At 62.2% G+C, this 27,186-nt stretch overlaps 1 protein-coding gene across 6 annotated transcripts in view; it reads right to left on the bottom strand.

Moving 5' to 3' along the window:
* Positions 1-27,186, bottom strand: part of SEMA6B (semaphorin 6B) — an 86,446-nt gene that overhangs the window by 33,268 nt on the left and 25,992 nt on the right. Inside the window, exon 1 of one of the 6 annotated variants that reach the window (XM_090027324.1) lies at positions 21,561-21,847. The exons of 2 other annotated variants lie outside the window; for them this stretch is intronic. The gene's annotated coding sequence lies outside the window, so the exon portion shown is untranslated. Of the gene's footprint in view, positions 1-189; positions 443-7,978; positions 8,281-21,201; positions 21,439-21,560; positions 21,848-27,186 lie in introns of those variants that run through there. 3 more of the 6 variants (XM_090027325.1, XM_090027328.1, XM_090027331.1) reach the window with 3 other exon arrangements.

Genomic DNA, 27,186 nt, shown 5'->3' with positions numbered 1-27,186 from the left:
ACCCTGGGCTCCTGGGTTCCCTTCTGAGCATCAAGTGCTCCCACGCCTCAGTGGGTTTCTTAACACCCAAGTAGCAGTTTCATCCCCCTTCCACAGCAGCCCCAGGCAGGAGCACGCGTGCATGCCAGGCAGGGAGCAGAGGGTGCCCTGTGACATTATTAAAACCGCCACAAACCCCGCAGTGCTCACATCATCCAGCCACAATCGCCCATTTCAAAGTGGAAGCCACGGGGAAATGCCAGGCGCAAGGGACCAGCAGCGAGGCAGTCTAGCTAGGATCACGGCCTCGGCGCTGCTAACCCCTCCTTTTCAAAGCTAAAATGCCTCCAGAGGCAGGGACTAGGCTAACAAGAAACTGGATCGCAGCCCTGGAGGGCAAAAGATCCACATGGAGCTAGGCACCCCTCCATTTCAGATCTCAAGATTTAGCTCGTGAGATGACCCGCACACCAATTTCCAGCGGAGAATGGATTTTAAAAGCCAGGCTCTGCCTATAAATGGCGCATCACCCATAACCTTTCTAGCCATAGGCTCACTGCAAACAGCAATAACTTATAGCTGCTCTTTGGAGGCGAACCAGCCGACGTATTTATCTTCCTCTTGATCTACAGCTGCGATTGGAGGCTGTGCATGAAGTTTATTAAGCACCGGCTAATTTTCTATCAGTTCTAGAGAGCGGAGATTTTTATCCGCGCCTGGGCTCGGCCTCAAAGATATAAACCAACATTAAAGCAGGGGGGAGGGGGGGCGGGCTGAAAAATCCCGCCCAGCTCCGAAACAACATTTTATTCCTTGCAGTGCAACTTGCCTTGTCGGAATAGGAAATGTCATCCTCTGGCTGCCCCACTGGCAGGCCTCAAATCAATCAGGCAGAGAGAAACGGGTTCGTTAGGTGCCGTTTGACGGAGGCACATTATTCCACAACGTATACAGAGGCGCGGAGGTGTTATCTCAGTATCTAAATGGCTTCCCTTTTAATACGGATAATGCTGGATTTTATTTGATGTTTAGGCTAATTTCCTTTACAAAGTAACTAACGCCAATAAGCAATCAGCACAAATCACTATAGAGAGGCGGCAATTATATATGTTAATGAGTCCCTTATAAGTACCATAAGAAAACGCTGACAAAATGAAAAGCTGGAAGCGGGCGCTTAACATTACAACTGTGAAATGGATATAGGACAGGGGGGAAAAGAAGGGGGAGGCAGGGAAGGTATGGAGCAGATTAGAGAGATGGACAGAGACTGATGATGAAGTCACTTCTGCAGTGTTGCTGGGCTCTGTACAAGCAGCAGCTGCGTTGCACCCCAGAGGTGGCTGCATCTGATGGCGGCAAAGCTGGCAGCTTACAAACCACTCTGGGCTCTTCCCCAAGGAGAGCCACCAGACAGCGCAAGCACTAAGCATTATTTATCTTGGGAGCATGACTCCGCATGGGCTGGGCAAAGCCGAGCGAGCTTTGTCAGCTGGCTAAGTCACTTCTCAGCCTGTGCAGACTGGCTGCAGCGAGCCCTGGTCCCCTCTGTGTCACCTCAGCACCCCAGGGTCCCAGGGGGAGGCTTAGGCAGGAAAGGCAGTGCTCGGAGAGCCTTGGTGGGCGCAGGGGTCCTGCATTATCCTAACGCCCCTCACTAGAGCAGGGCGTGGGAACCGAGAACGGGGCCACGAGCAGCCTGACTGGGAGCCCCTGCACGGGCCTGAGGCCTGGCTTGGGGGAGGCGACAGCAGCCCCCAACCCTGGGCAGTACCCTCAGGTGGAGGCTGGACAGAGGCCCTTCTGCAGAGGCAGGGCTCTGCTGGCTGGCTGGAGCCCGCTGGCAGAGATGATTGGCAAACGGATGGACTCTGCCCACATCCAAGTCCTGTACCAGACTCCCTGCCCATGTTGGGAGGTCCTGGCCAGGAGGCAGGGCAGGGTGACAGCAGGGAAGGCAGTGACCCCAAGATCTAGGTAGGCTGGGGTGGGGAAATGGGAGCCAGGGCCCCCTAGAAGCCACCATGCCCCCCCACTTCCCACTCCTGATCCTCTGCCAGCAGCACCGGAGGTGCTGGAAACCAAGCCAACCTGAGCACCTGCTCCCTGCGCCGCCTGCGGCGGGGAGCCCCTGCCCAGCTGCCACTGTCACACACCGGATGCGCCGGCCCCGGCTGCCCAGTTCAAGGCTCTGGGGGGGGGCCAGGGCTTCATGCAGGGCCAGGATGCAGCTGCTTCCAGGCAGTCGGGGGGTGACGGTGGGAATGTCACCGCAACCAGGCTGAGAGCCAGGAACCCCAAGGGGACAGGCGGGTGGATGGCAAGGGTCCCCCCCAGAGGGAGGCTGAAATATGTACACCCCAGCTCTGCCTCTGAGCTGCCGCAGGGATCAGGCTGGGGCAGCTCCGAGCTGTACTGCCCGCATCTCCGAAAGAAGCATCCCCCAAAGCAAGGGGTTGGGGGTGCCTTAGTGTAGACAGTGCTCCAGGACTCTGAGGGCCACCCCGCTGCCTCCCGAGCCGAGCAGGCTGGGAAGCCGGGTTCCTGGGAGCCCTCTCCTCCTCCCCGGGGGGCCAGGGAGGAGGCTGACTTTGCACCAGCCAGGCAGCTCATTAACACCAGGGCTGTGTACATACAGGAGCCGACTGGCCATGGGCAGCATGTGAAGCATGGGAGGGGGTGCCTGCAAATGCCAGGCACTCGCATTTACCTTGGAGCCAGCGCTGCCCCGCCAGATCAAATGACCCCGCTCCCAGCCCAGAGCCAGGCACCGCCAGGAGCCAGGGCCCCGCGCGTCCGATTACAGGATCCCCTTACCGCTGCCGTTTATAGGCCTGCACTTGGCCAGGCGGGTATAAAACATTAATCACCTCCCACCAGGCTGGGATGCGGGAGACGGAAGGAGAGGGAGCCCAGGTGTCCCACTCGGCTCAGGCGATTCCCCTCCACTGCTGGGCCAGCAGTGCTGGCATGTGCTATGCCAACAGCAGCCAGGTGCCACCCCAGAGGTGGCTGCATCTCTGTGGCAGGTGGATGGAGCGTGCCCACAGGGGTCTGTGCCAGGCTGCCAGGGATCTCCAGCCTCATCGCTCTGATCCCCGGCTCAGCCTCTCAGAGCCAGGACGCGGCCAAGGAGGGGGCTGGGCCCTGCGATTCCTAACGAGGAAGCTGCTGACGGCCTCGTCTCTCTCCCGCGCCAGGGCCTGCCCGATTCTCACGACACTGAGGGAGGCATTGGCGGCCTGCCAGATCCGCATGTTAATTTGCATATTAAATACACATCAATCTGCATATTAAGGAATAATTTGCATAAAGGAAGCATCTTGATTTGCACCAAAAATAAACACAAAGCGGCCATAAAAGCGGCTATTCCCGGCTGGACCCGCGCTGACCTGCTACGGGGCGGGGGGGGGGGAGCACACTGCAGCTCGTGGCATCGCCATGGTAACTGCCTAAACCTTGCTGCCAGGAGCTGGGCCCATGGTGGGTCCAGAGGATGGGGGGACTGGATGGCGGGGGGTCTCAGAGCCTCTCAGCCCCCGCCAGCCCAGCACCCTGGAAGGGTGCCCATCCCTGGGGCACTCCAGCTGGGAGGGGGTGTCACACCAGCCCCCATGCTGCCCGACCGCACCCTCCTACCCCCAACACAGACCATGCCCCATGGTCCCTCTATGGGGCCTGCCACGGACAGGAGGAGGCCACGGGGTGCAGCCTCCGCCCCCAGGACTGCCGCCCTCTTGCCCCCTCCCCATGGGCATGCTGTGCCCCCCCAGCCCCGACAACACATGGCTCCCCTCCCACCCCCGCCACGTCCACGCCCCCCGTGCCCAGTGGGCACTGCCTAGCCCCACTCAGGGGCATGCTTTCCCCGTCACCCCCAGGCCCACCCTCCTTTCACAACACAGCTCCCCGCGCCCAGCCCCAATGCCCCGTGGCTGCCCCCGGGCCTGTCCGGCAGGCTCCCAGGTCCACGTGGCATGGCCGTGACTAACCCCTGGGCCGAGGCTGCGGCTCTGGCCTGGGTAGGGGCAGGTCCTCCACTGAGCCCGTGAATAATTCAGGAGGCAGCTCGCTCCTACCCCTGCCGCGACTTGCTGGATGCAGCCAGCTCCATGGCTAATTAATTTTAATTACTGTCTTTCACTGTTTGGAAATTGGGCACGTTCCGGGGGGGGGGGGGGGGGGAAATCCAAGCACGGCGAATTGCAATTAGGGGGAAGAGGAGAGAAGGAGAGGGGGGGAAAAGCCCCTCCTTGCAGTGCTCGGCGAATCATTTAAAGGAAATTAAAGTGTCATTTAAACTGAGTGGGTAATTAAGAGGGCTGAGCAGGGGAGGGGCCGGGCGGCTGGCCCGCACGGGCAAGGGGCCTGCAGTGGAGCCCAGGGTCACAGGACATGGGGGGGTCGGTGCCCCAGCCCTGCCCCAGCCCTGCTCCCACTGGGCACGGGGACAAGCAGGACTGGTGGGCAACAGGACAAGCCAAGGGAGCCAGGACTCCTGGGTTCGATTCCCAGCTCTGTCACCTTGAAAGCTAAAGCAAGTGGCTTTCCCCCTCTCTCTCTGCCTCAGTTTCCCCTTCTTTGGTAATGCCAGGCCTGACCCGTGCCCACCCTGCCCCTCTGGGTGAGCTCAGGGCATGCTGGAAGGGAGGCAGCACCTCTGGGTGTTGCTCTGGGCTTGGCAACCAATTCCTGGCCTGAGTCACCTCCTCCCTCTGGTCTCAGTTTCCTCCTTGCTGCCTTGGGGTGACTCACCCCCAGGGCACCCAGCCGGATGCAGGAGCAGGCTGGCTTATCACCTTGCCCTTCCGCTCCCCATCCCGCCCCGATACCTGCCTGGCTCCTGACCTAGATGGCGAGCTCCTGAGGCCAGGGAGCGCCTCGGTGGGTTTGTGCAGCCCCGGGCAGAGGCGATAGGAGGCACCAGCCCTGGGCCCAGGGTTGGGAGCCAGCCGCAGCCTCTCCACTGGAGCCTGCCCTTGCCCTGGGACCTGCTCCTGGGGTCTCAGCTGGGACTTGCCCTGCGGTGCTGCCGCTTCCCCCGAACCCTCCCTGCCCCTTGCCCTCATGCCAAATGCTGCCACCTCTCTCTCTCTCCACACGCCAGGACACCCCTTCACTTTACCCAAGGGCTCTGTCAAATCCTCTTTATCCAAGCCATGCATGATCAGGCCTGTAACTCCCACACTGGTCCATACAGGGCATGCCCTTGCCCCCACCACCCAGTCCATATCCAACACACTCATCCCCCATCCATACAGCCACTGACCCCCTCCTCCATCCACATCAAATGCAGCAGAGCCCCCATGTCCATAAATAACATCCTCTCGCTGCCTCCTGGTCCATACAGCACACGGCCACCTTGTCTTGTCCGTGGTCCCCTCCACCCATAGGCAAGCCCCCCGCCCCCCGCTCTGCTGGTCTCAGGACCTTGTCCATCTGCCCGGCACATCCCCGGGGAGGCAATGAGGCATGACGGGCTCGCCGGGCTCCCACAGCAGCCCCCAGGACTGTCTGCTGGAGTCTCCCTCGAGCGTCAGACCGGCATGCGAGACCCGTGGCACGGGGAGCACGTCGTCCTGCACCACACGGGCGCTGAACCCCCGCCCCGTGCTCTGCCCCCCGGACCACGCTCTCGCACAAGGGCTGGGAACCGAACCCAGGCATCCCAATTCCAAGTTCAAGCCACTAGGATGAGCGCTTCTGCGCCGGCTGGGAAGAGCCGGGAACGGCGCGGAGATGTCTCGCTCCTCGGCCTTCCCCGGCTCTTCCCAGAGCCCGGCCAAGTCACGCCGCCTCGCACGGAAAGGAATTCCAGCCCAAATTCCTGCAGTTCCTGCCTGCCTTTGTTCCCCCACCGGCTTCCTCCCGGCACATCCCGTGGGGGGATGCTCCCGGCCAAAACACCTCCCTGCACCTCTCCTGGCACCAGGCCCAGTCCCCTCCAGCCACAGGCCCCGCAGCACTCAGCCCTTTAGGGGCCCCCCCCACCCCCAGCCCCAGCAGGTACAGGGACCCCTTTGGGGCAGGCGGCACCAGGAGATCAGGGCTGTGGGAAGCGGAGCTGCCCCATAAACAGGATGCATCCAGGAAAACAAGGCTCTTCCCCAAGTGACTCATGCCTGAAGCCCGTAGGGTGCCTTCACGGCCCGGTCCCCCCGCCTCCACTCCTCCACAGCCCTCCCAAGGCTAGGCTGGATCGGGACCAGCGTGCAAGGAGCCAAGGCCGGGGGTGGGGGAAGGGTGGGGCAGTTTGAAAACTCCCTTCCCATTTATTTGCCTGTCATCACGTGGCAGAGCAGGCTCCAAGAGCAGGCGTCTGCACAGCCAGGCTGCTGCCGGACGGCCGATAACCCCGCAGCGAACACAGCCCCAGCGCCAGGGCAGCCCTGCAGCGCTTGCTTGTGCATGATGCCACGCTAACGGGCAGCATGACCCAATGCCCCTACAGGATAAGCACGACAATAACATGCTAGCAGGTGCGGGGCAAGGCTAACAGGGCTGGGCTGCGGGTACCACGTCCAGCTGCCTTTAGACCCCGTCCCCAGGGGGACTCACAACTGGGCTATGCTGGGGCAAAGCCTGAACTCCTCTGCACCCATATCCAGAGATTTTCAGTGCGACAACCTCCTGGCAGACACCGCCCCTGTGCTCACAGAAGACCCTACAATAACATGCCAGCATATGTAGCCAACAGCCCACATCAACCACAGGAAATCAGGGAGCGGTTGGGAGGGCAGCCAGGGGGAGGAACATGTTTCTCGTTGGTTTGATTAGGTCCTACTCAAACACATTTGTTGTTTTTATTTCCCCTTTTCCGCCCTCACCCCTCCCCAGCTCCTGTACAGCCACGCTCAGCTGTCTCGGTCCGTTCAGGAGAACGCTCCCTTTACCTGTTCCCAGACCAGGCACCGGGGCCTTGATTTGAAACATCTATGCTTCAAAACATTTTGCAATTAAATCCAATCCAAACTGCACCTGGCTCCCACAACATGGCATGTCGGCCGGGGCTGGGACCCCAGCGCAGCCAGCAAAAGAGCCCCAGAGAGCTCTCAGTCCCCCGTGCCAGGCCCAAGCCAAATGAACCCTCCCCAGCCCAGCAAGGAGGCAGCCATAGGGAGGGCGAAGTAGCCCCTGAGCTTGCCAGGGGGAAGGAGACCGACAAGGAGCCAGCCGGGCAGGGCCAGCCCCCCAGCCCATCCCCAGGCATCTGGAAATTGGATCTGCTCCGTGCCCCCCACATACACCTGGGCAGCAAGGCAGCGCAGGGGCCCTGTGGCATACAGAGGCTAAGGGACTTGCCCAAGGTCCCACAGGAAAACAGTGGCAGAACCTGCATTTCTAAGTGCTGTGTGCTAGTGCCCCACGGCCGCCCTTCCTCTCCACTGCTGCTCTCACCTGGAGGGTGCCTGGGGGCCTCCATGCTACATGGGCCTTCACAGCAGAGAGACCGCTTCGATTCCTTGCCCCAAGCCCCATCCATCCCCCACACCCTGCCAGGGACACACCAGCAGTACAGGGGTCAGGACACACTGCAGAGCCAGTCTGGTCCCCTCCAGGAGGAGGCAGCGACGCTCACACCCTTTTACCTGGTCCCTTGCACTCTGAGGAGCTGAGGTGGGAAAGGACACAGGCTGCCCGAGGACCAGCTGCTTTGCAAGACCGGGTACAGCTGAAACGCACCCTGCTGTCCTGCCCGAGCCCCCCCGCCAGCACTCCTCCGCTGAACACGCTAACCGGGCGGGGGGGGGGGGGGGCTGCTGCCAGGCAGACGTTGCCACGCGGTCCCCAGCCGGGCGGTAGGGTGGGGTGCTCGTGGCAAGCCCCACCTGATAGCACGTGCCCCGCAGCGCCGAACCCCTGGATCAGCAGCCAGCCACGCACACTGAGAAGGAGGCTGCTGAGCAAGTGAAGGGAACAAAGGACATCGCCCCTGACGCACACACTAGCGCACACCCCCACCTCCCACCCCAGCTCCCTCCAGCACGGCAAGGTGGGATACCTGGGGGGTCACCGGAGGCAGCACCTGGCCGGGTGGCTACGGGGGCTGGAGGGGGGCACCGGACCCCGAGTGCCAGCTCCCAGTGTCTCTGGCGGTCAGATCTTGGTGCAAATCCTCGAGGCTCAGCTCTTCTCTTAGCAGGAAACAGGGCCAGCCTAGCGCTGCCGACTGCCTGGGTAAAGCAGGTCCCAATTCCCCTGGGGCTGACGCCGAGGCCTCCAGAACCCAGCTCCTCTCCGCGCTGCAGGATAAGGATGATCCCGTGGCGGCTCCTCCAGCTGCAGCCCACACCTCCAATGCGCCGGCCCTGCCCTGCTGCCAGCCTGTTTCCTCCTCCCCAGAAGTGGCTGCATGTCTCCTGCTGACCTCTAAGGTGGCCTGTGCTGCTCTCCAAGGGAAGGTGCTATGCAGATGAGAACCAGGGTCATTCACCAGGGCAGGGCATTGTCCGTGTCTACGAGTGTGTTATTAAGGACCCCAGCCCCTCCCCGTGCTGCGCAGACACCGGGCCCAGCCGGCCTCCCCCGCCCGCCAGCGCTCCGGAAGGGGGTGGCACGACACAGAGAGATGCTGATCTATATTTTGCAGCCGCAACTTCAAAGGCGTCGAACTTGGCACCTGCCCCGCGAGCTGTCAGATCCCGTTCCCTTAATGGCCGGGGCTGCTCGGGGCAGGGGCTGCAGGGAAACCAAAGCCCCAGCTGGGGCCGGGGGCCAGGCGGGCGGGCGGCCCTGCAATAACTGTGAGCCACCGTGAGCCGCGGAATCCCGGCCGCGCGGGCGGGAGCTGGGAGCGCCACGCCGAGCCCGCGGCGGGGAGGGGACGGACCCCGCGTGCCGCCCAGGGCCGGCCCGATGCCATGGCTGCTACACCGGCTGGCAGCTGGGGGTGCTAACGGGCTCCTGAAGCGCAGCCAGAATCCCATCTGTGGGGCTGTCGCCAGGCGGCGAACGCGGCACGCTGCTGCGAGAACCGGGTGTCATGCACCTTCTGCGGCGGACAACTGATGGAGAGTCCCCGTGAATTCCTGTGACGGGGCCTGTGCTACTCTGGCTGGAAGACATGGGTTTCATCCCGCTGTGAGACATGGGGGTAGCCACGGATATGGTAGCAAAGGGGCAAGACCTCGCTGTCTCCTGCTGTAATGCAGCCACCTCTGGGGTGGAGCACAGCATGTTAGAGGGAGCACAAGGGACATGCTGGCCAAGAGCACTGGGAAACCCTTGAGGGCCAGGAAACTGGGAATGATAATGTGGGGCAAAAGCTAAAAGGTGGGGGCTCCCAAGGGCCACTGGAGTCTCACCCAAGAAACAGCCAGGCAGTGACCTGCCCCGGAGTCAGCCTCCTGCCCCAGGGAAGCATCTGCCTTGCAAGGACTCGAACCTGTGGCCCCAGGTAGCTACACCCCAGGCGCCAGGCGTGCAAATGCCAGCAGGCTCAGAGGCCACAGAGAGCGCCGTGGCAGGCCTAGGGGGCCGGATGCCAGCACAGCGCAGTAACAAAGAGGCATTGTGTCGGCGCTCGATGGCCTCCCGCCCACACGCCTGCTTTCGTCCTGCTAGGTCAGGTGTTCCCTCGCTGGCCGAGAAACGCGGCATTGTCCTGCCCGGGGCCGCAGAGCCAGATTGAAATGAGCGCCACGACGCGGCCCAGCATGGCCATGTCCTGCCACAAGCACACTGCAGCCACTGACCTGCAATGTGTGGGGTCCTCCCCCCAGCCACTGACTGCAGCTGCTGGAGACAGAGGAGCCACAGGCACCCATGGGAGGCCGGAGGAGCTGCCTGTAGAGGGAGATGCGGTCCCAGGCACAGAGCCAACTCAGAGCCTTTGCCTCCAGGACCTCTCGGGATTTGGCCAGATTGGAAGCAGGCAGGTGTCACACTACGTGATGAGCTCCCCTGTGTGTCATGGCCATGCCCAGCTTGGCACAAACCTTCACACGCTGGGTCCCTGGTGCAGAGACCATGGGGAAACAGAAACAACTGCATGGGCCTCGTGACAGCCCCCCAGGCCTCACCCAGTGCCCGGGGGGAATTGGGGGCACAGAGCCCCTGTGCAAAAGGGGGACCTTCCAGTGCCTTCGGCCAAGGATGCAAGCTGCAGGGCTGAGCCCTCCTCTCCCCCACTGCAAACCGTGGGCTCGGCTCTGGGAAGCATTAGTCAGGCTGCATCTGTAGAGCATCCCAAGCATGCTGGAGCCGGGGCCAGGCATTGTCATCTGCTCCAAGCTCGGCGGGGGAAGTGGAGGCACTCGTCAGGGAAGTGACTTGGCCTGTGATTCACTGGTAGAGCAAGAAGCGTGGGACCCAGGAGTACTGGCCTCCGCCCTCCCATCCTGGCCACCTCCGGCTGCCCCCTCCACATGGATTTTGCAATTCCTGCTGCAACCAGCCCTTTGATCTCTCTTGCAATCGCCCTCACTGCTGGCTCCAAACCAGTGGCAGGTCCTGGCTGGGACTTCACCCACCCAGATCCAGCTGGAAAGGGCCGACGCACCACGGTTTGGGACCGGGGGATACAGGGGGAGGGAGAGGGGACTATTAACCCTTTGATGCAGGGGGAAGCCAGGTGTATCCCGGGAGCGCTCGCTGCCAGGGAGTTCTCCCCACGTCCCAGTGGCCTTTAATATCCTTGTCTGCTTCTAACCCAGAGGCCTGTAGGGTGGGGAGGAATCTGGAGCTCTCCAGCCTTTCCCAGCCCCCTGGTGTGTCTCAGGCTGAGGACAAGTAGTGCTGGCAGGGCCCGATGGAAACGCAGCTGGGTGGGGAGAGGGTAACGTCCAAACAGCTTCCCCCAAGCAGGCAGGCATGGAGCCATCCTCGGTGTGCACACACGCACACACACGTGTGCACACACACACACACAGAACCCATCCTACACATGCAACCCCCTTCCCCAATCGTGCGCACACACCCCTTATCCCACAGCCCCCATCCTCCAACACACTTAGACCAACACACAGTTCATTCTGCTACTACACACATGCACGGCTCATACACACACTGCCTGTACTCCGTGCCCCACACACATGCTCCATCGTACACACACTGCCACTTCTCTTTATCCCGCATGCAGTCTATCCTACTACACACATGCCATCGTACACACTGCCTCTTCTGCTCACCTCACACATGCGGTCCATCCTACTACACATGCACATGCACACCACCATACACACTGCCTTTTCTTCTTACCCCACACATGCAGTCCATCGTGCTACACACACACACACTCACCACGCAGACCATCTGAGTACATCATTGTACACTGCCTATTCTCCTCACCCCCAGTGAGGTCCATCCTACTAGACACACACAGAGCCAGTCCTCCCCTGGCCGGTTGGAAGAACAACCTATGCCCACTCTCCGGCCGCAGCCCCCAGCGCGCTCCAGAAGCCGGCAGGGCTCCAGGACGCTGGCCCTCTCCCCTTCCCCAGCGAGCCCCGGCCCGTGTACTTCAGTGGCTTCCCCCAACCCCAGCCCAGCCCTGCTCTGCAGAGGGAGAGGTGCGGAGCAGATGTGCCTCGCTGGCATCCTGGGATGGACACCAAAAATGCTACTGATAGATGCTTCCGGGGAAGGAATCTCTGCAGGCCTGGGAGCCTTTGAGGGGGATTTCAAAGGGAGCAGCCGGACCACAGTGCAGAGCCGCATGTGTACACAGGCATGCACACGCGTGTGTGCAGCACGTGTCTGTTCCGTGACCTGTACTTACCCCCTGGGCCTCTACAGGCCAGTAAGGGGGAAGGGGGCGACCTCCAGGGTTGTGCACATGGATTCGTGACATGTCTACCTATGCCTTGTGTGTGGGTGCTGTGCATCAGTGGGGTTTTCACACGGGCGACATGGATGTTTGGTGTTTGTCCGTGTTGGAGGACCTGTGGGGTGAGAAATATAACGAGCTCTTGAGTTGTGCAGGGCGCGCGCGTGTGTACACTTGGGTGCTGTGCAAACGGCTGCACAGGGCGAAAGGCAGTAACGCGTAGCCAGGCAATGAGCTGCTTCTGCCGGCAGGCAGGTCCCCTCATCTCCACACTGATTCCTGCTCCTGAAGGCATCGCGGACTGGCTCACACCAAGCAGCCAACTTCCCCACGCTGGTGCGCCCGCCTGCCCCGCAGCCATAGCCCTGTCCCACTGCCCTGCTTGCCCGGCACTCGGAGCTCGCCAGGACGGGGGGAGCACTTGTGACTTGGCTTCCTCTGCGCGCTCCGGCCATTGAAAGGCACTTGCTCCAAAAAAGCTCCTGCCAGTTGCTTAGAAAGCAAAATGGAGGGGGGTGAGCAGAGGCCAGGGGCGCATTCAAAGCAGAGGGGAAGACTCAAGGACAATTGCAGCTGTGTTTGCCCGGCTGGCGTGTGTGTGTGTGCCTGCGCGTGTGTGCGCGCATGTGAGAGAGACAGGAAGGCTCGGGGGGGCGGGGTATGTATGTGACTGTGGCTCTGGGGTACACATATGTACACGTGCCTCAGGCTACCCATGTGTTACGGGGGGGGTGTGAGTGCATGCCTGCACGTGTAAGCACATGTACGTGTGTGTTATAGAGGAGGTAGACGGGTGCATTGAGAAGCTGCGCCCCCCCAGCATTGCTGGGGTCTAGCAGAGGCGTGCGGGGAGCGGGGCATTGCGGGAGGCCTCCTGATCTCGATGCGCGGGGCATAGCCTGCCGCGTGCCTCGCATGCCGGATGAGCCGGCGCCCCCGGGTCAGGCAGGGCACTGAGGTTTCTCGCACGGATGCAGCCGGGCAGGGGACGTGCTCTGGAACGAGAATCGGCTCTCCTTGGGCCGTGGCGGGGGCAGGCTGGGGCTGGATGGCTGTGATGGGGCTGTGAGATTGGCGGCGGGGCCATGAAGCAGAGAGGGCTGCCGGCTTTGCCAGGCGCAGTCCTCCCAGCCCGACGAGAGCTCTCCGGGCTCAGTTGTGGAGGGCGACGCTCTGGGGCTGGGGGGCTCTCAGCACTGTCCGAGACCCCAGGCCACAGCCCAGCCCCTCACCCCCTGGGCATCAAACAGGGCTGCAGCGGCCTGCCGTCCACCCCCAGCTTGGGTCCTGGCTGGACTGCACAGGGGCAAGGGCAAAGCTGCAAGTCTCCCCTCCCTTGCACAGCCACGACGGGATCACTGGGATCCAGCCTGGCAGCAAGGTAGCCCCTGGGTACCACGGGGGGGTCAGTCTCCCCACATGTGCCATAGGATCATCCACCTTATGCACAGGCACCCTGGCAAGAACCGTGCTCCCAGCTACGGTCACTTCAAGCCCGTGAGAGAAGAGATACCCCCGGCCAGCAACCTGGGGCATAACAGCCCCACAGTGGTGACCTGCCACCTTCCCTGCCAGCGCGGGGGCCCACTGGCCACCCCCAGGGTGGGAGCGCTTTGGTGGCCCAGTGGCTACAGCTGGCAGCCACAAGCCGGCTCCCCGGCACACGCTGCCAGACGAAGGATTTGTAATAACCCCAGGCTCCCAGCCTCCCAAATCGCCTTCTTAACACTTCCTAATTTACTGGCACTTTATCTCGACATCCCTGGCGGAGAAATGATGAATGGGGCTGATAATAAAAGAGACTTATGTTCCCACCGCTGGAAACCTGAGCGTGCTGGCCACCTCCCCTCTCGCCCAGGGCTGGGGCAATGGGTGCCAGAGCCTCAGCCTCCCCCAGCGCATGTGTCCTGCCGCTCTGGCTGCCCACAGCCTTGGTCCCATCCCAGCACTGGCCTGGCTGACCCCCAGGCAATGCCCGGGCCTTGCAGGGTCATGGCCAGGAGGAGGTGCTGGTGAGCACAGGGTGCTCTCCATCACCCGCTGGGCTAAGAGCACAGGCTTCCCTTGCCCAAGCCCAGAAGCTTTGCTTGGGACCGTGGCTCCAGCCCGGGCTGGGCTATTTGCCACCAGCCAAGGATGTGCCTGGCTCTCCTCCTAGAGGGAACTGAAAACAGTTCCCTCTAGGAACTGAAAACAGTGAAGGAGGCCCGAGGCGAGGATCCACAACTCAGTATAAGCCCCATTACCTTTCCACATGTCCCCTGTCCCATCCCTGGCTCCAGCATGGCCCCGGGGCACAGAAGGGAAGTGGGGAGTGGGACACCTGGGCTCTCCCCTTGCCAGCTCTGCTCCCGGGCATCCACAAGTTGGGGGCCCAGTCAGTGATGGGGCGAGCGAGACCTGCCAGCCTACAGTAGTGTTGGGGACGCACTGGGGTCTGCCCATCCCTCCGCCTGGCCCCGAGAGGATGGGCCGGGTCCAACACGGGAACCTGGGGCACTTCAGGCACCCAACTGCTTTCGCAGGCTGTGTGGAAGCCTGCCTCTTCACGGCAGTCATGTTGGGCTCTGGGGAAAGGGAGAGCGAAAGGTAGGAGATGCTTGGGCTGCGAGGTCTCCCCAAGGCAGGAGCCTGCCTTTTTGGCTAAGCTGACGAAGCAGCAGGCTCGCCCCCCACTCACGGGGCTGAGAGAGCAGGTATAAACACCCACCAGGCCCGAGCACCCGGGTGCCCAGCAGTGAGCAGCATGGCCTGAACAGGTGCCAAGGGCTCCAGCCCTGCTGATCTTCTGGGGAGACCAATGCCCACCCCACCCCGAGCACAGACCACTGCTCGGTGCTACACTCAGCCCAGGGAGATGCCCGCACGGGGCCCGGCTGGCACTGCCCGCCCGCTGAGACAACTCAGGTCAGTGGATTTCATATGCAGGTGCCCAGGATGAGCCACGGTGCACCCGATGCCCATGCCTCCAGGCTGCGGCGCCAGCTGAAAGATGCCAGCACTGGGGCGACAATCCCTTTTGACCCAGGCACTGCCCCCGAGTCCCCACGGAGTCGTGCCCCCTCTCACATCACAGACGCAGCATCACCCTCCAGACCCAGCTCCTCTGCATTTAATTCCAGGTGCCCCTCGCCCCCGAGCCGAGGGACGTCCCCTCCTGAGGCCCAGGCCTGAGCGACCTGGGGCTTGAGGAGGCTTCAGGCTCCGCTGCACGGAGAAGGGGGATGCCAGGGTCCCCCGGAGGAAGGCAGTGAGGAAGCTGTGGGGTCAGCGCTGAGACCGAGCAGCAGCTGAACGGGTCGGGGGCCGTCAATGCCCGAGGCACCGCACAGTCACAGCAGGGGTTCCTAGCATGGGGGTCTTCTGCCCCTGCTCTCCCCGCTGCCCCAGCCTTCAAGGAAGCCAGGAGTCTAGGCAGCTCCCGCCTCCGGGTGCTGACGGAGCTGCCACGGCCCCAGAGACAGGAGGGAGTGGGTTTTATTTTTGAATGTTACCAAATTGTAATTAAACGGGGAGTGAAATCCTGTCAATGCGATGCGGCCCCGGGGGAGCCCCCCTCCCACCGCCAGCAGCGCGCACTCCCGCGCTCTCCATCCCCTTTGCTCACAGACGCACAATCGCATTAGCAGCTTCCTCCGAGGCTGACACCAGCAGCGATGCGCTCAAAACGTGCCAGGCTGAAGCCAGAGCCTCAGATCAAGGGGCCCGGAGCGGACTCGTGGGGTCCGTTACCATCTCCGCTACAGCTGCTTGGGAAAGTTGCTTCCCGTCGCCCTGTTTCCCTGCCTGCCCGGTCTGGTGCCGGGAGGTCGTGCGACAGACTCCCCTGGGGTGTGAGTGGGGCCAGGGCCTGGCATGGCGCGGCTCTGCTCTGAGCATCTCCGTACCCGCGGCAGGGAAGACTCCTGCCAGGATGAGAGCAGACCTCGGGCTGCCCCGGCGGCTGGCGCTCGCAGGGCTGGGCAGCAGGAAGGATGCCCAGCAGGCGTCAGGTGAGCTGGCTGCTCTCCAGACCATGCCGCTGACTCACTGCTGCCTGGCCCAGCCGGTGCGGCCACCCGCGGCTCCTTGCTCGTGGGAGGGGTGGGGGGGTGACATGCCAAGAGCTCTGGGTCATGCCCTATTAGCATCAATGATGCTGGCAAATAAACTGGAAGGGATCTGGCACCTGCTGCCCCAGGGCTGCACCTGGCCCTGAAATCTGGGGTTAGGACTCATTAGGGGGTGGGGCAGGAAAAGCTCATCCTCACCTGTAGCTAAGGACCAGCCCTAGTCAAGAAGGCTGGAGGAAATCTTCCCTAAACCCCGTGACCGGCCCCTGTCATGGGAGCATCTCACGCCACAAATCCAAAGCAGCGAAGCAGAGCCGGGGTGAACCTTGCGGGGAGCTGCCGGACCTGGGGAGGAGGTGCCCAGGGCCCCGGCTCCTCGCCGGGACGGGGGGCTTGCTGTCTGCCATGGGCTAGGAACGGCACACCCATGTCTGCACAGGGCCTGGACCAGCCGACCCCCGAGGTCCCTTCCAGTCCTAGTTCTCTCTGCCAGAGCCCCCGATTTCACCCCCCCGCTTCTGGGGTCAGGCAGTCTGGCAGAGGAAAGAGCCTTGCAGCCCAAGGCCTGTGGACTCTGCTCACATCCATCTCCTCTCACCCGTGCCTTTCTCTGTGCTTTTAGGGGAGGGGGAAAGAAAATAACCAAAGAAATTAATGTCCACAAACCCCGTGATGAACTCTCCAGCCGAGCCCTGAACTAGTTAAATGTCTCCTGGCACGCAGCGCTCCCCGAACCAGGCCACATATGCACTGCCTTGCTGGTTCCCGTTCTTCTTTCCTGCTGTTTATGCTGGTAACAGCACGCCGTATGCCACAGTATAGATGGGGAGAAGCAGCTTGGCCGAGCGAACGTGCCTGCCACGTTTCCTGACTTAGGGGCAGCAACGGGTTGTAGTGAAGTGGCGGGTACGGGCCTCAGCCAAGGTCTGAGCCTCGGTGTCGGGCGCTGCACATAGCAAGAGACCAACCCTACCCCAAGCAGCTGGCAGGGAAGGAAGGAGGAGTAACATTTCCACATCAGAGATGGGACCTGAGGCACACAGAGACGGGGGTGACATCTGGGCTCCAGCGAGGTCCAAGACAACGCAGTCGCCGACCATCCTATGGACTCGCTCAGATCAGTGGGGGCCCACAACCCACTCCAGGTGCCCTGACCCCCGGCTAGCGTCTCAGCCACAGATCATCCCTCACTGCTTATAGCAGACGCCTCCTCACCAAAGGAAAGGGACCTTCCAGCCACGCTGGTGCCTGGCCCAGCTCCTCCCGGACAGCGCGAGACATGTTTGGCCTCTATTTGCAGAAGACATGTGTGGGGCTGCACGACCTGCCTGGCAATGCACAGGGGGGTTCCCGCTCGGCAGATCTCTCTCGGCATCAGGCTCACATGCAAACATTGCTGCCTGGCTGCCAAACCTGCCTTTCCAAGCAGACCAGGAACAAGGAATCCCGGAAGATCCGGGGCAAAAGAAAAACCTGCTCAGCCCAGGAAAACACACCGTCTGACCTTCTTCTGCCCCCTCTCCCATGGCAAGAATCAGGTGGTTGGAAAAGCACGTCTTACAGGACTTGAATTAACACCACCCCCCCCACAACCAAGCAGCATCCGTGCACTCAGACAGGAGTCTTCATCCATGCTCGCCCCCCGCAAGAGCCCTGGCCGGTGGGTCTGATCCTCCACTGCCATCCATGCAGGAAGCTCTATGGATTTCAATGCTCCCCCACCATTTACACCGGGTGGGATCAGGCCCCAGGTGCCGGTTCAGGATGGCGCTTGCCCATGGGCATGACTTTAAGGGAGTGAAGGACTCGACAGCACCTGGTGGGTTTCAATCAGGGCTGGCCAGAAGGCGGGGGGGGCACAATGCCTCAGTGATGGGCAGTGCCTGTGCGGAGGGACAGACTCTCCCTTGATCTAACACTGCGATGCCCCGCTGGGACTGACGCCCAGAGAACAGACGGCTGCCTGACCGGGGGGGCTTCAGCCCCTTCAACCATCTATGCCTCTTCCCCACCTGTCCAGGAGGCAGGTCATTACGCTCATCTAAGTATTTATGGCTTCCGATAGATTGCCCTGCCGCCAAAAACGGATCGCGGGGAGCAACGGGGCGCTCCCCTCGCTCTCACCCCAAGAAGGAGTAGCAGACCACCACGGAGCCTGCCCCGGAGGGGACGAATGACACCGACACGCGTGAACACGCGCGGCCCTTCCCTGTACAGCCGCGCCAGCGGCCGGGCGAGCTCTGCCTGGCGGCTCAGCTGAGCTCCTCAATTCCCCGCTTGCGGGAGGTTTGAAACTCCGAGCCGAGCTGGTGGTTTATTTGCTCAGGGTTTTAATTTGTTAATTTTCTTTTGTTTATCCAAGCGGCAGCGCAGAAGGAAAACAGATTTACCAGCAGCTCCTGCCTGGTGTGGGCTCCGGGTGCCGCGAGGAGCCAGCGGGGAGGCGGGGGCCGCGCAAGGGAAGGGTGAAGAAGCTCCCAAGGAACGGGCACCCGCAGCAGCAGGGCCTGCTCTCGAGGCCGCCGGGGAAGGCGAGCGAGACTACGGCAGCCCTGGGCTCAGACTGCAAGACCCGCCAGCCGTGGAGCCCCCGCCGGGGGGTTATAAAGCGCCTCTAGGAGTTTAACAGCCAGGCCTTGAAAATACATGGAGCACATTACAGCCCTGACTCACGCAACCCAGCCTGTCTCACCCGGTGGGAGACAGTCACATCAGCGAGGCTGGGATGCAGCAACGACAGCTACACGCGATGCCTGCCCGGGCGCTCAGGATCGGAGATGACCAGTGGCAGGAGCTGCACCGATTAAGCACCGGGTCCCTGGGCTTTCCACCCTTACCCCCCAGGCCCTCTCCAGGCCAGCATGTGCCAAGCTCAGCCAGGCCCCCGACTGCCAGCGGACAGCCACTGCCTGGGCAGTGCCCGCGGGGAAAGGGGCTTTGGGCAGGCTGTGGGGCCGCTGGCTCAGGCGTGCAAGGCCAGCCAGGAGAGGATCAATAGATAGAGGAGGCAGAGATGCATGCAGACAGATGGACGGATGGATAGACAGGCAGGTTTGAATGTTAGAGAACTAGCTAGGGAGATGCTGGACAGAGAGAGGGGGGCGTGAGGGGATGTGGGGAGCACAGATGGGGCAGATGGACAGACCGGCAGAGCCCAAATCCAGAAGCCTCAGAGCAGGAATCCTGAGGAGTCCCTGGGGCTTCTCTGACCCACTGGCCTGGCGCTGGTGGAAACCCAGGCTGCTGCACCTGCCGACCGCGGGACGTGGCAAGCTGGACAGCCACAGGGCGCACACACCCGTGCACATGCCGAAACAGCCACACGGTGCATAGGACATGCACACACACACGCCAAAACAGCCACATGGTGCACGACACACACCAAACATCTGGCATGACACACAAGACACACGCACACATGCCTCCCCCCCAGCAACTAAAATTAGGCAACAATTTGGAACTACAAGACAAGCAAAATGGCCAAATAGTGTTGGGGGAGGGGAGGCGGGGGCAGGGGGTTCTTCAGCATTTGCTTCACTAAACACTAAGCAGCCTCCTAAATGCAAGACAAACCCATTGCAGACCCCAGCTCTAGAGGCTTGTGCATCTCCAGTGACCACTCGCTGCCCCCCCAGCATCCCCGTGCTGCACTGTGAGCCGCCTCTAGGAGGCAACAGACCCATATCGGGGGGCTTGCCAGAGCTCACCACACTGGACCCTGCGCTGCCCAGCCCCAGCCCCCATGCCCCCAGGGGCTGAGAGAGGGAAGGAGGCTCCTAGAGCCCTCAAGCCTTCCTGCCCAGCAGGAGGGAACCAAGTTCAAGGTTAACCCAGGGCCAGGGCAGTGCAGGTGGGGCCTGGCTCAGGCGGGGAGGGGGAGATGGCAGCCCCTTGCTCCACCAGGGTGGCCCGTAAGCAGCCTAGGGAAGCCAGGCGGGTCGAGCCGGCCAGGGCCAAGGCAAGCACTGTTGCACACGCCGCTGGGTGCAGTCTCTGGAGCCGTGCTCAGGTCTGGCTTCCCGCAAGCGAGCAGCTTTCCTACAGCCGGAGGAGGCGAGGGAACATCTGAGCACTGGCAAAACCATCCCATGGGCCCCGTCTAGAGCCGCCGAGAGGGGGAGAGCCAGCACGGGCAGCCGGCCCCCTGAGGACAGGGCCACCGCCCTGCACTGCGCCTGACCCCAGGCAGGGGGTGAAGCTGGGCAATGCCAGACTGGTCTATCCGTCAGTCTGGGGGCATCGGCGAGCCGCAGCCCTGAGCGCACGGCAGACTACCAGGGGTGGGAAGGGGACGCTGTGCCCCCAGACCCTCTGCAGAAGACCGCAGGCGCGCCCCCATGCAGCACCCTAGGAAACCCCGCAAAATGACCCCCTCCTTCCCTCCTCCACCGTGCCCCCCCAACAATGCTGCCCTGCCTCTCTACAGACAAGTGCTTCAGCACAGCCCCCCGCCGCATGCTGCAAAGGAAACCAGATCAGTGGGTGAAGTGGCTCAAAGCCCCCGGCGCTGACCCCTTGATCCGCCAGGCGCTGACAGATGGTGACAAAGGAGACCCGGGTTCAAGTTGCAAAGCCCCGACAACCGCAGAGGGGCAGCCGCCTGTGCTGGGGGGGGAGAACAGGAGACCGTGGGGGGGGAGGGGACTGTCCCCCGCATCAAGGGGAACAATTCCCTGGATCCGATCGCACCCGCGTCAGCGCCATTGTTACCGCCACGCGGCCCTGAAACATTCCCCCCCCCCCCCGAGCCCCAAACCCACCGGCAGCTCAGCTCCCTCCTTGCTGGCAGCATTGGGCCCCTAATTACCTGCACAAGCCTGGGCCCCATGACAGCGATTGGGGAAAAAACACAAGAAGGAGGTGTCCCCCAAGCTCTCCCCTGCCCTCTCCAAGTGCTGCGGGGAAGGGGAAGGGCCTGATCCTGCCTCATTTTTTTTTAGCATTTAATGGGCCGGTGCAGAGCAGCACGAAGCCCCTCACAAACCTGCCCTCTAGCGTCATGCCATCCAGGCCCTAAATTTAGGCTGAAATGGAAGAAGGAGGGCAGCGGGCTTGGGGGGGGGCTCACTTTGCATGGATTTTATGACTGCTGGAAGTGCCGATTCCCAGAAGCAATGCAGAGCTGGGGCGGGGGGGCTTGGACCCGGCTCCCCCCTGGGGTGGGGGGTTGCTGAGCTGGGGAATGGGCTCTGGTTACGATGAGCCATTCTGCCCCATGGAAGAGGCAACTGGGCGATTGCCCCACGCCCGGCGGGGCCACCAGCAGAGCTCCTGCCCAGGCCAGGCGCCCAGGGCAGGGGGACGCAGGGAAGGGCCTCTGGGAGCAAGGGAGGGAAAGTCTGGCTCGAGGGCCTCGACCCTGGCCCCCGTCTTCCCCCAGGGCTGGGAAAGGCTCCCGCCACCTACCTGTGCTCGGGGCTTGGGGCGCCGCGTGACCCTGGCCTGGCTCCCTGCCTGCCCAGCCCCGGCCCCCCCCGGCCGCAGGGCTCCAGCGCGGGGCTGCACCAAGGGCGGGGGGCGGCTCTGGGGCGCCGCAGCAGGGCCAGCCCTGCGCAGTCGGGGAAACTGAGGCAGAGCACGGGCGGCAGCCGGCCAAGGTCACGCAGGGAGCCTGGGGGGCCGGGGCGCCAAGCCCAGGCGCCCCGCTTCCCCGGGGGCGCGCTGGGGGGGCCCCGCCCAAGCGGGCTGCCGGGGCCGGGGCCGGGGCCGGGCCCCCCACTCACCCACCCACCCCCCCCCCCCGCCGGGCCCGGCGCCGTGCTCACCTCTGCCGGCAGTGCCGCGCCGCGCTGTGCCGCCCGCGGCTCCGGGCTGCGCGCTTTAAGGGGCGGCGCCGGCGCTGCCCGCGCACCTGTCCCTGCCGCGCAGCGCTCGGCCCCGCACGGCCGCGCGGCCGGGCCCCCCCGGCGGCTGCGGGCCCCGCGCCCGGGCCGGGCCGGGGGGAGCCGGGGCTAGCGCCGGGCTCGGGCTCGGGCTCGGGCTCGGGCTGCCGCGGTACCGGAGCGCGCGCCCCGCACTGCCCGCATCGCCTCGCCTCGCCTCGCCTCGCATCGCTCCCGAGCCGCGGCTCCCGGGCAAACCCGGCCTGGAGTCCGGGAGCGGAGCCGCGCCCGCCCGGCCTCAGCCCCCCGGGCCCCGCAGCCTGCGGCTGCACAGTGCTGGGCTCGTGGCGGGGGTACTGGCCCCCCCAGAGGAGCCACCCGTGTTGGGAGCCGGGCCCCGCTGCCCTGCGCACGGCACTGTACAAACCCTGGCGCGGGATGCCAGGCGCCCCAAGACAGGCGGGTTCCCGAGCGCGCTCTGCACACCGAGGGGCTGGCTGGGGGCTGCCCGTGCCACCTGCAGCTGTGCCCGCCGCCCTGGCAGCCACGGGTGCCCGTTCCCCGGTCCGTTCGCCCGCTCGATGCCCCGTTCTGGCCCTGTGCCACAGGCTCACCGGCCTCTTGCACCCGCCCTGCCACCGCCACCACGGCACATGGCACGCGCGGGTGGTCAAGGCAGCAGCCGAAACCCTCAGGCAGTTGGGGCGCTCCGAGAGGGCAGCGCTCAGCAGGTTTGAGCTCTGCCCCGAGGTGCGGCTGATGCTGGGGGGCAGCCGTCAGCCCCTCTCTGAAGCAGACCCCAGGGCCTTCAAGATGCAGAAGCCAGCCTGCCCATCCCTGCCTCCTCTCCTACCCTCCTTCCAGCCCCTGCCATGGAGGAGGCAGAGGCAGCACCCGCCTGGCTGGGGCAGAGCCAGCACATTGCCAGGGGCAGGGGCCTGCGGGAAAAACACTGCCACGGGGCCCTGCGACCGAGGGCATGTGTGCAGGGGGCCACATTCAGTCTGCAGAGGCCTCCAGGTTGGCATATCCCAGCTCGCCAGCCCTAGGCTTTGCCCCTGCCCAGCTCCTTGCTGCAGCTTCATGCAAGTCATTTCCTTTGAAACTGAAAAAGGAATCGCAAAGCCTCAAGCTACATCCTGTGCGAGGCCCCCACCACCCTGCATGGCTGGGCCATGGTGCCTCGAGCACCCGGTAGCTGTAGGAGGCTGTTATCTTCTCCCTGGGCCTGACGCTAGGCGGTGTGGAGGCCGAGGGTTTCATGGCTGGGCGTGCCAAGGCTTGGGCATCCCGGCTTCCACGTCGTGTCCATGCTTCCCTGACAGCTCTGCTACCCCAGCTCTTCCCCTCTTCTCCTGCTATTACCCCTAGCTCCTGCCTTTCCCTCCACCCTAGTTCAGCTGCTCTCCCCCAGCATCTCTCCTTCCCCTGCTCCAACACCCCTTCCTACCCCTCCCCTCCTATTTCTACCCTCTCTCCCTCCAGGGCTCCCGCCCTTCCTCACCCCTGCTCTCGTCCTTCTCCCACCTCTACTCTGTCCCCGTCCCTGCACCGCTCCCCTGCTATTCTACACCCTTCTCCATTCCAGCCAGGCAACTTCCAACTCCTTTAAGCTACTGGGTACAGTCGTGGGGGAGTACTGGGAGCAGTGCTGGCTATGGTTGGGAGGGAGTACTGGGAGAAACAATGCCCAAGCCTGGCATGAAAACAGCCTTCAGCACAGGTTGGAGCATGACCAGTCACTCAAGGTGGACACTACAGCACTAGTCAGAGCTGGGAGGTACTGGGCATGCTCACTGCAGATGGACTGTTCCCAGAATTTCAATGCCAAAGTGTTCTGCTCAAGCTAAGATTTTTTGCCAGCCTTATAATTTGGCCAAATTGGGGTGGATTTTCATGGAGACAGCAGAAGACATTTCCATGATACAACCATGACCCCTCCAGCCAGACTCTAAGCCACTCTTCCAAAAGAGGAGACATGCTACAGGTCCTTGGCGAAACAGTCAGAGGAGGGTTGTTCTTTTTTTTTTCTTTATAAAACATAAGCAAAACAACATATTTTCCCTCAACCTGGTTTGCAAAACTGGCTGAACAGTTTTAGCAGAAACTTTCCAAAAAATTAAAAAAGAAGAAGAAGAAAATATCAGCCTCAGGCAGGCTGTTGGCATGGAAAAAACTCAGCCTGAATGGTCCAAGTCTGGCAAAATAATAAGGCACTGAAAACAGGGTCTTGTAATGGAAAGTGATGGGCAAGCTTAACGACAGGTGTTCCTGGCTGCGCTGCCTATAACAGTAGATATTTGGCCTGTCTTCTGCATACATTTATTAGATTGTATGTTCCTGCGTTCAGACGTGGTGCGGGACTCACGCAGTGGAAAACAAATCACCCAATGCAAAATACCGTTGTTGCTCCGAGACGCCGGACAAGCTCTTACACCCTGCCAGGGGAATGCAAGTCCACCCCAGTCGGTCCCAGTCCAAAGCTTCCCTCCCAGTCCACCGGAGCAGCCCGGAGTGAGCCAGCAGCACCATGAACTGTCTGCTCCCTGGGCCCAGAGGGAATTGACCCCCGTCTCTGAGGACACCTCCTTCCTGGGACATCTCATTCAACAGCCCATCAGATACTTGATGGCAATCTCTGCCCATGGCCCCCGGGGGGGCTGTTTGATTAATTAGCTAAATGTCTGTGCAGTGCAGAGCTTTGTGCATACACACACGGTGCCGGGGCTGTCAGGTCTGAGCTATCCTCGGTTCCCACCTGAGCAGAAGATATGGGGGTGGGGCTGATTCCCTGAGGCTACATGGGCTGGGGTGTGGGACTCCACCCAAGCATTCCCGGCCAGGCGCCCCAAGCCTGGGGGGCACTTGACCCCACCACCCTCTTTCCTGCACATCCTGTGACGGCTGGGGCAGGGCAGGGGGCACCCTCCAGGGGGGCAGCACAGGGTCTCATGGCACTGCTAGGGGAGCCATCCCCAAGGGACTAGAAGCAGGGCAGTCATGGTAGCTTAACACCCATCCCTTGGGGTCCCACAGCCTGCACTGAGCCGGGCCAGCAGCACTACCCAAGCCCACTGAGACCTGCACTGAGAGAGGGGAGTGAGAAGGGGGTACTGACACCCAGCTCAGCCCCCAAGGCCACCAGGTGACTCTTCAGAGCAGCACGGAGCACCTGGGAGCTGACACACCTGCCTTGCAAAAATGCCTCTCCGGCCACGTGGTCCCTGGCCCTGCCTGGGTGAAGCCACGGTGAAGCCCAGAGATGAGCAAGGGGATGAGGCACAAAGCCAGGTCCAGAGGAAGGGGCCACAGGCAATGAGTGTCACTCCTGGTGCAGTCTGTGTGAGCTGTGCAGTGCAGTCACAAGGCACGAAGTACTTACAGGGTTTGCCGTAAGGGCCCTCCCCTGTGGGCACCATTTCACCAGAACCTTTCCAGAGACCCCGGGGTGGGCAGAGTGCTCCCTGCTTACACTGCTTGCTCACCCGCCTCCAGGGATGACGCTGTCCCAGTCCTGCCTGGGCCTCTTGTCAGCAGAGGCTGCCATCCAGGTGCCCCCATGGCCTCCACGCCGTGGTCTCGCTCTGCCCCTTCCCTGCTCCAGCTCGCCATTTGCAGATGAAAACCCTGATGTCTTGGTGCAATGGAGCTGATTCCCTCTGTCCTGGGACCCCATTTGGGCACTTCTAGCTGTGGAGGCAGCTGTCTCCCCAGGAGAGGGAGGGGTCCAAGGGCAACCCCTGCTGAGGAGGGGAGCAGCCGGTGCACTCTTCTCCCCCAGCTGTACTGCATGGCACCAGGGGGCAATGCTGAGCTCACACCACTTTCTGCGGGTATAAATCACAGGCTCCTGATCCACTCCCACCAAGCTAACTGCCTCCCACCGCCCCTCATTCACCCCAGTTATTTCCAGTGGATGAACTATTTTTTGCTCCCTGCCCTAAAACAGCAGCACAAGCAGCGGTGCTGTTGGGCTCTTACACTGTGCTGCACCCCTGAAGTGGCTGCACTTCACTCCTGAACCTGGCTGCTGCGTACCTGTTAAAACAGTAGCTACGTTCCACCCCAGAGGTGGCTGCATTTCTATCCCAAGTGAGCAACCTTGTCCTATAAAGAGCAGAAACTGCCCTCCCCAGACCCAGCTGCATTTCTTTGCTGGAAAAGGGACTCTGTGCAAGGTTGCTGTGTGGCTTTGAAACGGCTGCCACGTTTTGCCCCAGAGGTAGCCACATTCTCCAGTGCTGAGGGCAGCATGGGTTATTTGACAGCCTGCAAAATGCTCAGGGATCCTTGCAAGAAGGGCGTTATATAAATGCAAAGTGTAATTGTGATTGTTATATAAATCCCTCGACGCCTGAATTTGGCTGGCAGTCTGGAAAATAGCAGCATCGGGAGGGCTATTATTGTACACAGCCTGGACGCAGAGATTTATCCGCAGGCTGTGGTTTTTATTTGACCTTTTGGAAATATATATAGTTGGAGAGGAGCTAATTGGCTCGCTCTAAATTCTCCCCTGGTGGCATGGGAAGAGGGCTTGAACTCCCAGGCAGGCCTGACTCCTCTCCTCCCTTGGACACCTCCACCCTCAAGGTGCGAAAGCTGCAGGCCGGGGGCTGGGCACATCCTGGCTTGGTCCCTACAGCACTCAGGTTTCCAGAACCACGCCAACACGCACAGGAGTGGAGCTGCCTGGATCCCATCGCTAGGATCTTGCATCCCCCCCACACCTTACCAACAGGAGCTTTTCCAGCACAGACACATTCTTCAGACTGGCCTGGATTTGAGAAGGGCAAGAATGCTTAGCAGAAGGGTAGCAAGGGAAGCTTGGCTGCCCAGGGCACAGCGGGAGGTCAGGGCACTTGTGTACGGGCACAGCAAGGGGACCGAGGGCCAGGAGTGCGGGGCATCTGGGACTGGATGTAGCTGGGCCAGGGGGCCAGCAATGCACCAGCCCTCTGGACTGGGGGGGAATCAGGCTCCAACAAGAGCTCCTCTGCCAGACCGAAGAAGGACACTGGCTGGCGGCCCCGGTGCAAAAGCAAAGGGCTTTGCCCAGGCAGGGACTCGCTTGTCAGTGCTGCCCCGCGAATTGATCGTCCTGTTTACAATTAAGGCCGGATGGGAGGGAGCCAGCTCCTCGCAGCCTTTATGAGTCGGTCGTTATTTATGGGGAAAACACAAACAGAGGCGTAAATGGGGATGATATTTCAATGCCGTAATAAGCCGCATCCATCAGGCATCGCGCAAGGCGCCGCGGCCCCACCCCCTCCCCGCCTGCTCTTTCAGCTGCTCGGCTTAAGATGCCTTCGCCTGGGCCGCAAGTTGATGGAGACGATGTGAAAAGGGAAGCGCGGAGCAGCGGCAGGGCTGGCCTGGGGCTGCCGAGGCGGTGGGGGGGCAACTCCCAGTGTGGGGGTGCCAGATCCTTCCTGCGTAGCCAGGGCCACGGATGACTCGGGCCAGCTGGAGGTCACTATCCAGCTTCAGCTGCAGGCTTGAGGGGCATCCCTGGGTGCCCAGAGCAAGGCAGAGCTGAGCCTGGAGGCTGTCAGCGGCAGATGGGGGAGCC

The sequence above is a fragment of the Crocodylus siamensis genome, chromosome 14 (genome assembly GCF_052110815.1).
Source record: "Crocodylus siamensis isolate JL-2025a chromosome 14, ASM5211081v1, whole genome shotgun sequence".
Classification (NCBI taxonomy): Eukaryota; Metazoa; Chordata; order Crocodylia; family Crocodylidae; genus Crocodylus; species Crocodylus siamensis.
Note: the sequence above shows the minus strand (reverse complement) of the source record. Positions and strands in the feature narration are given on the sequence as shown.